The sequence below is a fragment of the Jatropha curcas genome, chromosome 3 (genome assembly GCF_041381405.1).
Source record: "Jatropha curcas cultivar XTBG-Jc1 chromosome 3, XTBG_Jcur_1.0, whole genome shotgun sequence".
Lineage (NCBI taxonomy): Eukaryota > Viridiplantae > Streptophyta > Magnoliopsida > Malpighiales > Euphorbiaceae > Jatropha > Jatropha curcas.
Window position 1 is genome coordinate 9,355,211 of NC_143153.1, and position 9,802 is coordinate 9,365,012.

Sequence of the window (9,802 nt, forward strand, 5' to 3'; positions counted from 1 at the left end):
CCTATTTTTGGTTGAGTTTTGTATGTAGATAGAGTTCTTCTGTAAACAAACTCTGATGTACATATCTCTAACCTTACACAGTAATGAAGAGACTTCAACCTCAATATTACTCTTTATGGTATCAGAGCCTAACTCTCTAACGAGAATCAGTTTTTTTTAATCTTCTTCTTTTCTTTTGCTTCTACAATAGACTTTCATCATGTCAGAATCATCTAGCACACCATCTATTGTGCACTCCTTTACACCTGGTGCTGCCAACGTTGTTCCTCCATTACATCAAATTATCACCTTTAATCCAGCCTCACAACTGCCAATCAAACTTTCCAACAATGCAAATTTCTCCACATGGAAGGCACAAGTTCTAACTCTCATGTGTGGATATGACCTGTTTCACTTTCTTGATGGTTCTATTTCACCACCGTCTCAAATTGATGCTGATTTGACGGTCTGGTTCGACAAGACAATCTTATCTGTAATGCCTTAATAGCATCTGTAGAACCCACAATAGCACCGACTGTTGCTTCATCCTTGACCTCGAACCAGGCTTGGGATCATCTACATACCACATATGCTAACAAATCTCAGACTCGTATCTTTACTCTTCGAGACATTTTGTCCAAAATCACTAAAGACAGCAAATCCATCACTGATTACTTGAGAGAGATACGCTCAATTTCAGATGAGTTAGCTGCAACTAGTTCTCCGATTGATGCATCTGAGCTTACTGTCAAAGTACTCAGTGGATTGGGGCCAGACTATAAAGATATAAGTGATGTGATTTGTGCTAAAGACACTCTTATCAGTTTTGAAGAGATGCAAGACAAGCTTGCTGATCATGAACTTTTCCTCAAACATGAGGAAGCAAAAAAACCAGCAGCTCCTATTACGGTTCAGATTGGACAATCACCTCGTGGGAATAATTCTAGCTCAAATGCATCCGAATCACGTTCCAACCTTCGTGGGAATAATTCATCAGGCTCAAGAACCTCTACTAGACAGTTCCGTCCTCAATATTATGGCAATTTCAGACCATTCATCAATAATAATCAGCGAGTTTTCCAAGTACCACAACAACAATCGCAAGGTTGGAGGCCTTCTAATCGGTCCAGAACTTAGTGTCAGTTATGTGGGGATTACGGACATATAGCATCTAACTGCCGTTCCCACTCTCATAATCATTTTGAAGCCAAAGCCATATTTGCTGCCAATAACAGTCATGATTATAATCCATGGGTGGTGAACAGTGGAGCTAATCAACATGTCAGGGATAATCCCATGAATCTTGCGCGTCTGCATGAATATACAGACTTAGAATGTATCACTATGGGCAATGGTAATTGTATTCCTATCACCCATACAGGTTCTATTTCTCTTCCTACACCCAACCGCAATTTTTCTTTATCTGATGTTCTTTGTGCTCCTAACATTCAAAAGAAATTAATTTCTGTTTCAAAGTTTACTAAGCAAATAAATACCTCCATTGAATTCCTTCCCCATTATTTTCTTGTGAGGGATTTGAGCACGGGGGCACCTCTGGTTCGCGGGATGAATAACGATGATCCCGTTCTCACAATCATTTTGAAGCCAAAGCCATATTTGCTGCCAATAACAGTCATGATTATAATCCATGGGTGGTGGACAGTGGAGCTAATCAACATGTCAGGGAAAATCCCATGAATCTTGCCTGTCTGCATGAATATACAGACTCAGAATGTATCACTATGGGTAATGGTAACTGTATTCCTATCACCTATACAGGTTCTGTTTCTCTTTCTACACCCAACTGCAATTTTTCTTTATGTAATGTTCTTTGTGCTCCTAACATTCAAAAGAAATTAATTTCTATTTCAAAGTTTACTAAGCAAATAAATACCTCCATTGAATTCCTTCCCCATTATTTTCTTGTGAGGGATTTGACCACGGAGGCACCTCTGGTTCGCGGGATGAAAAAAGATGATCTGTATGTGTGGCCATTTCAACATTTCAAGCCTGTCCAATTTTCTACCAATTTCGCTGTGTCACTACCAAGTCCTGAGGTCTGGCATCATCGTCTAGGTCACCCCAATGTCCGTAATCTTAAGTCAGTGATACATTCTTATTCATTTGCATTGTGTTAAGTTCAATATGTTCTCTTCATGTAATTCGTGTCTCTGTAATAAGAGTACCAGACTTCCATTTTCGCATAATACGTTAAAAAGCACAAAGCCATTAAATCTTATTTATACGAATTTTTGGGGCCCCTTTTCAATAGAATCAATTGATAAAAAGAGGTTTTATGTCATTTTTGTTGATCATTATTCGAAATACACGTGGATTTTTCCTATTACCAAAAAAAGTGATGTTGCATCCATATTTTCCACCTTTAAATCAACTGTTGAAAATTTCTTTGAGGTCAAAATAAAAACTGTTTATTCTGATGGAGGAGGTGAATACTTAGGTCTTAAAAGTTTTCTTTCTTCCACTGGAATTCAACACATGGTGTCACCACCATACACACCTCAACGTGTAGCTCAGGCTGAAAGAAAACATCGTCACATAGTTGAAACTACCCGAACCTTATTACATCAAGCATCTCTTTCGTAAAAATTTTGGTCCTTTGCGTGTGCAACAGCTGTGTTTCTAACAAATCGTCTACCTTCGACAACCCTTGCTTCTCATTCACCATATCAAATTCTTTTTAATTGTGATCCTTCTTTCTCTAAAATACGTACATTTGGGACTATGTGCTACCCTTGGCTCAAACCATGCACCAATCATAAACTTGAACTGAGATCGCGTCTATTTGTCTATCTAGGTTTTTCATCCCAATATCATTACCATCAATGTTTTGATCCTTTAGCATGAAAATTATTTCTTACTCGGGATGTGATTTTTTTGGAGCACATTTTTCCTTATCAGACCATATTCAAAGATATTGAGTCCACCATAGATGCTACTACTTGGTACTCTCAAAATCATGTTAATAATGAGTAGAATTCTAGTTTGCAATCTGACCTCACGTTGAATGAGTATATACCCGTGCCACTTTTTGTTAACAAGTCAGCAGCTCCTTGTTAAGTGGCCACACCTACATCTTCATCTGCTTTAACCGTTGTACACGATGGGTCTTCAGAATCCTCTCCATCTCTAGGTACTACTTCTTACTCACCTTCTGTCCCTATTTTGGATTCACTTGTGTCAACTTCTTCTGGTCATACATCCTAAATAGTAACTCCCACTCCTGCTGAACCCACACGAATGGTCACACGGTCACAGCATAGTATCTTTAAACCGAAATAGATTTTTGACTATCTTGCAGTTGTTCCACATCGAAATGTTCCTACCACTGTTACACAGGCCCAGCGTGATGCTCATTGGCAACAAGCCATGAGGGATGAATTTGATGCTTTGCTTTGAAATCAAACTTGGGAATTGGTTCCAAAACAACAAAATCAAAATGTTGTTGGGTGCAAGTGGCTGTTTCGGATTAAGTATAAAGCAAATGATGAGCTTGACAAATACAAGGCACAGCTTGTTGCTAAGGGATTCGCTCAGCGGCCAGGTATTGATTATCACTCTACATTTAGTCCAGTTGTTAAGCTTGCTAAAGTTCGATTGGTTTTAACTATAGCATGTCAACAACACTGGCCTTTGCGTCAATTAGATGTTAACAATGCTTTCCTTCAAGGGAAGCTTGATCATGAAGTGTATATGAGTCAACCGCTTGGCTTTGAAAGCTCAACTCATCCAGATTATGTCTGCAGACTACATAAGGCTATTTATGGTCTTTGGCAGGCACCACGAGCATGGTTTATGTCCTTAAATAATTTTTTACTCAGCTATGGTTTTATTGGGGCCAAGTCTGATAGTTCCTTATTCATACTTAATCGGTCCAGCATCATCATCTACCTTTGAGTATACGTAGATGATATTATTGTTACTGGAAATTCTAAGACTGCTCTCTCTCATATGATTACTGCTCTTGCCAACCATTTTTCACTTAAAGACTTGGGTGCCTTACATTTTTTCCTTGGAGTGGAGGTGTTGCATAAATCTGAAGGGTTAGTTTTGTCTCAATCCAAATATATTTCTGAATTACTGCAGAAGTATAATATGCATGAGAGCAAGGGTGTACATTCTCCTATGTCCAACTCAGTTACTTTTCGGTTAGATGATGGCTCGGCTGCTACGGATGTTGAAAAATATCATGAGGTTTTAGGAAAACTACAATATCTATCATTTACTCGACCAGATATTAGTTTTGCGGTTAATAAATTGTCTCAATTTATGCACTCACCGACAGTTATAAATTAGCAAGCGGTAAAGAGAGTGCTCAGGTACTTAAATCATACAATGCATTATGGGTTACTACTGAGACATTCTTCTCCTATGACTCTACAAGTATATATCGATGCAGATTGGGCTAGTGATCCACATGATCGTTCCTCAACATCTGGTTATATCACATATCTAGGAACCTCTCCGATTAACTGGTCATCAAAAAAACAAAGAACAGTTACCAGGTCTTCAACCGAAGCTGAATACAGGGCTGTTGTTGGTGCAGTTGCAGAAGCAAATTGGATAATGAATTTGCTAAAGGAACTTCATATAAGATTGGCACAAGTACCGACTATTTATTATGATAATGTTGCTGTCACTTATCTTTGTAAAAATCCGGTATTTCATAGTTAGATGAAGCATATTGCTGTGGACTTTCACTTTGTTTGGGATCAAGTTCATCATGAGATTATTAAGATTCAACACGTTCATTCTGCTGATCAACTCACTGATTCATTAACCAAAGCATAACCAAAAAAACTTTTCCGTCACCAGTTGTTCAAGTTAGGTGTTGTTGAGTTCACCCCTAACTTGAGGAAGGATAATAGAGTCAATAGATAATTACGGTTCCCATTTAAAAGGGGATAGAGTCTTATTTTTGGTTGAGTTTTGTATGTAGATAGAGTTCTTCTATAAACAAACTCTGCCATACATATCTCTAACCTTACATAATAATGAAGAGACTTCAACCTTAATATTATTCTTTATATTTAAAACCTAATGTGCTTGAAAGAATAATCAAGCAAAGCTTCGAACCCTCTTATTTCTCATGGTATTAGAGCCTACACGTTAGGTCCAATTTCTTTCTTCCTCTAGTTCTGTTTCTAGTTCAAGGACAATAGCCTATTCCTTTTTCTTTTCTTTTTGATGTTAACAAAGCAGATTTTCTTTTTAATGTTAACAGGCATCAGACTCTCCCTTGCTAAAACACCCATTACCATAAATCCTTTTATCCTACTGACTGCCTAGACAGAACCGTCAACTGCCAGCGACTCTAGAAACACAACTGCATCACTGAAATCCTCATTAGTGACCACCAAGGCTGCCAAGGCATTCTGCTAATTAGTACATGTGCCAGCATATGATCACTTTTCCGGCAACAGATTCACCAGCGACTTACACTGTCGACTCATCTCTCTTCGGTGACCATCCTCAACTGCTTCGTTGTTATCGGTACTTCCTCTTTCTTCTTACAAGATATAAAACGTCACCTTTTTTGCAAGGTATGATTTTTGTTATTGAACCATGACTGAAACTCCTATTGACCCTATATCACCCAATCCATTCAAACCTCTTTTCTCCGGTAGCCCAACCATTACTACTGTTAAGCTAATAGGCAGTAACAACTATGTTTCCTGGTCCTCTTCAGTTGAATTATGGTTCATGGGACAAGGATATGATGACCATTTAATTAAAAATGTTAGTGATATTATTGCCACAGAAAAGGAAAATTGGTATAAAATTGTTACTCAGTTATGCAGTTTATTATGGCATTCTCTTAATCTCCATTTACTTCCTTTATTTCAATCTTGCAAAACTTGTTTTAATGTCAGGACCAAAGCCAAGACATTATAGACCAATGACATACAACAAATATACAAAGTTATTTCTGATATTGTCAATCTATAGCAAAATCAACAGGATACGGCTCATTATCTTAGACAGGTTGAACATTATTTGATGAATTCAATTATATCATGTCTTTCTCAGAAAGTGTCACTACAAAAAATAATAGAGGAATAAATTCTTCATGGTCTTAGCACTCATAGGTCTTCGATCTGATCTTAGTATAGTTCAAGATCAAATACTGATAGTTTTTGTCATTCCCACTTTAGAAGATATCTCTGCTCGTCTTTTTCACATCTCTATGACTTCAGCTTCACCACCTAACATTGAAGCATCTGTGTTTGCACCTGTCGACTCATCTCTCTCCGATGACCATCCTCAGTAGCTTCATTATTACCAATACTTCATCTTACTTCTTCCAAGGTATAAAATGTCTCCTTTTTTGTCAAGGTATGATTTTTACTATTGAACCATGACTGAAACTCCTATTGACCCTCTTGCACCCAATCTATTCAAACCTCTTTTCTCTAGCCCAACCATTACTACTGTTGAGCTATTACACAGTAACAACTATGTTTCCTAGTCCTCTTTAGTTGAATTATTGTTCATGGGACAAGTATATGATGGTCATTTAATTAAAATTGTCAGTGATATTGTGCCACAGAAAAGGAAAATTGGTCTAAAATTGATGCTCAGTTATGCAGTTTATTATATACCTATGACCTATTGTAAGTTTTGGACCAAAGCCAAGACATTATATACCTATGACCTACAACAAATATACAAAGTTGTTTCTGATATTGTCAATCTATAGCAAAATCAACGGGATATGGCTCGTTATCTTGGACATGTTAAAACATTACTTGATGAATTCAATTATATAATGCGTTTCTCATCAAGTATCACTATAAGAAAAACAAAGGAATAAATTCTTCATGGTCTTAGCACTCATAGGTCTTCGATCTGATCTTAGTACAGTTCAAAATTAAAAATTGATAGGTTTTGTCATTCCCACTTTGGAAGATATCTCTACTCGTCTTCTTCGCATCTCTGTGACTCCAGTTTCACAACCTAACATTGAAGCATTCGTGTTTGCAGTACAAAATGATAGTTGAAAGTGGAAAGGTAATAAATTTAAACAATGTACTCATTGTGACAAGCCTGGTCATACTCAGGAAACTTGTTGGATATTGTATGGTAAACCACCCATCATCAGTCTACTAGTACTGGACGATCTATTGGTCATTTGGTTCAGATTAATGGAGCTGGAATTCTTCCAAAATAAAGAATTCTTGATATTGCAATCTTCAATGAATACTTATAATAAAGCAAAGAAATCCTTGATAGTAGCAAAAAAAAAAAGTTATTTGATAGACTAAATTTCCAATTGAGTTATAATTTAAATATTTGCCCTTTATTGTCATAATAATAGATATAATATTAAAACCAAAGTATAATACAATTTTCAACAAAAAATATACAATAATTTTAAAAAAGAAGCATTGAATTATTAAAAAAATTACAATAATGATTTCAGTAAATTCTTTTAAAAAAAATTAACAAATTTATACTAATTGAAAATTAATCAAAAAAATCTACTTAATAGATTAAGGATAAAATAATTAATACTTTAAGGAGAATAATAGCGCAAAGAGTAGCTAACAATACTAACAAAGCAAACAAAAAAAAATAAGAGGAAAAAAAAGGATTTCAATTTATAATTTATAAATTTAATTATTTTTAGGTTTTTTTAATATAAAATAGTTAAGTCCTTTCGCAATAAATTTATACATATTATATATTAGATTTAATTAAAACTTTTACAATAGATTTTTTATTCCTAATTAAGATTAGATAAAATTTTCCGGTTCGGATTCTAATATAAACTCGAATTAATATTTATTAAACATATACAAATACATATTTATATATGTGGTTTATTTAATTAATTTATTATTATTATTAGGAATCATATATATTTGATTAGTTTATTATATTTTGTATTAATTTAAATCTCTTTTAGTATTAACTAACCTTTTTTATATGTATTAGTTGTTAAGAGAATACAAACTTCAATCAACTAATACAAACTATATTCACAAGTCAAGTGATGTTCTTGTCAATTCATAAATTCAGTAGGAATATTTTTGAGAATTATAATTTTTTTCTATTTAGAATTAGATTAAACTTTCTAATAGAATTTTTACCCAAATAAGAAATAACATAATCAATCAAAATTAAAGTCCTCAAATGATATTTTTGTCAACCTATAAACTAAATAGGAAATTTTAGAAACTCAATGTTCCACATTCTTACTTTTATATATATATTATAGATAATGATCAATAATAAATTTTCTTTTTTTTTTTTTTTTTGTTCTTTCTAAAAAAAGAAGCTCCCGTCATCATTATCATCATTTTTCGTTACATTTTCCAGTTTAGCTTTTATAAAATATTATACATATGTTTTACGTTAATATGTTTGACTTCAATTATAGTCCAAATCCGAAAGGTTATAACTTTTATACTAAAAATATATTAAGAACTTGCCAATTAAATTAATAATACAAAGTCCTTTATTATTCTAGTTAATAGGATCTAATTTCAGTCTAAAAAAAGATATAAATTTTGGTTTAAATAGAAACCAATATAACCAATCAAATAAAATTATCCAAAAATATTATAGAAATTTAGTTTAGTATAATGTTGAAACACCCCGTAATTTTATTTTCAAAACTTTAGAATTTTTATTAAATCAAAAATTCGAATTTTTGACGGTATGGGCTGTAAAGACCGAGCAATTCTAATTTGAGTCCAAAGTTTTATGAGTTCGGCCCATGCCCAAATATATTGTCAGAATTTTTGATTTTGAGAACAATTAAAATTTTCGAGAGATAATATGAAACCCCAGCAATTTAATCTATTAAGAATATATATAAATTAATTATCCTAAAATCAAATATCATTACTATTAATATTTTTATTATTATTGAGTAAATGGAGGAAATGTTACGGAACCTAACTAAAATAATCAAAATAAACCATACCGGACTCGGAAATCAAATTGATTTTTCAAAAACCACACGAATAATCTAAAAACCAAGTGAAAAACCTGGAAAACGAGTAAAAATCGAGCCGAATCATTGAATTAGACCAAACCAATTCGAATCAAACTGGAATGGTCTAGAAGCTCCGAGATTTTTTTTTCTTTCTTTCTTTCTTTCTTTCTTTTTTTTTTCTTTTCTTCTTCTCCTTCCTTGCTCCAGCGCCAGTGTGAACTCCTCCTCCTTCCCTCCCCGTTTCCGGCCACCAGAGCCAATCGAGCTCACCTCCTCAACATCGCGTCACCACCGCAGCTGCTCAGGCCTCCCTTCCCCTCTCTCCTTCATTCCTGGTGAGCGTAGCAGCCACAGGAGGGCCACGATTTCACTCGACTGTGAAATCGCGTCTCCAGATCAATTTTTCGGTGATCTCAAGCCACGAGCCAGGTGCGGTCGACCTCCTCTCCTCCCCTATCTCTGTTTTCTGGCTTCGATCTTGAGTGATTTTGCTAAGATTCAAAAAATCCAAAGACAGACGGCTGGCTGAAGGTTTAGAGGTGGTTTCCGACCAAATGAGGCACATTCAGCTCAAATTGGTCATATAATCGAGGTCTTGGCATAATTTCGAGCATTTTGGTGTGCGAATCGCAAATTTCTAGGCAAAAATCGATTGTTTTTACCACCGTGCACGACGGCCGGCGGTCCGGTGACCAACTGGCGACACTCCGGCGAGGCCCCGAGACACAGAATTCTCTTCTCTTCGCGCTGATCATGGAATCGTTGCCCGATTCTCAATTGGTATGCTCTAAGACTAAATTCTCAATTTTTGTATATAAAGAATTAATTAATTAATTAATTTAATTGAGTAATTAAGTAAAT

The 9,802-nt window shown here is 35.0% G+C and overlaps 1 long non-coding RNA gene across 1 annotated transcript; it reads left to right on the forward strand.

Moving 5' to 3' along the window:
* On the forward strand, nucleotides 1-4,740 carry LOC110010539 (uncharacterized). The gene is made up of 2 exons (XR_016319920.1): nucleotides 1-3,130; nucleotides 3,299-4,740. It is a non-coding gene; the product is annotated as an uncharacterized LOC110010539 (long non-coding RNA).
* Nucleotides 4,741-9,802: the final 5,062 nt, after the last annotated feature.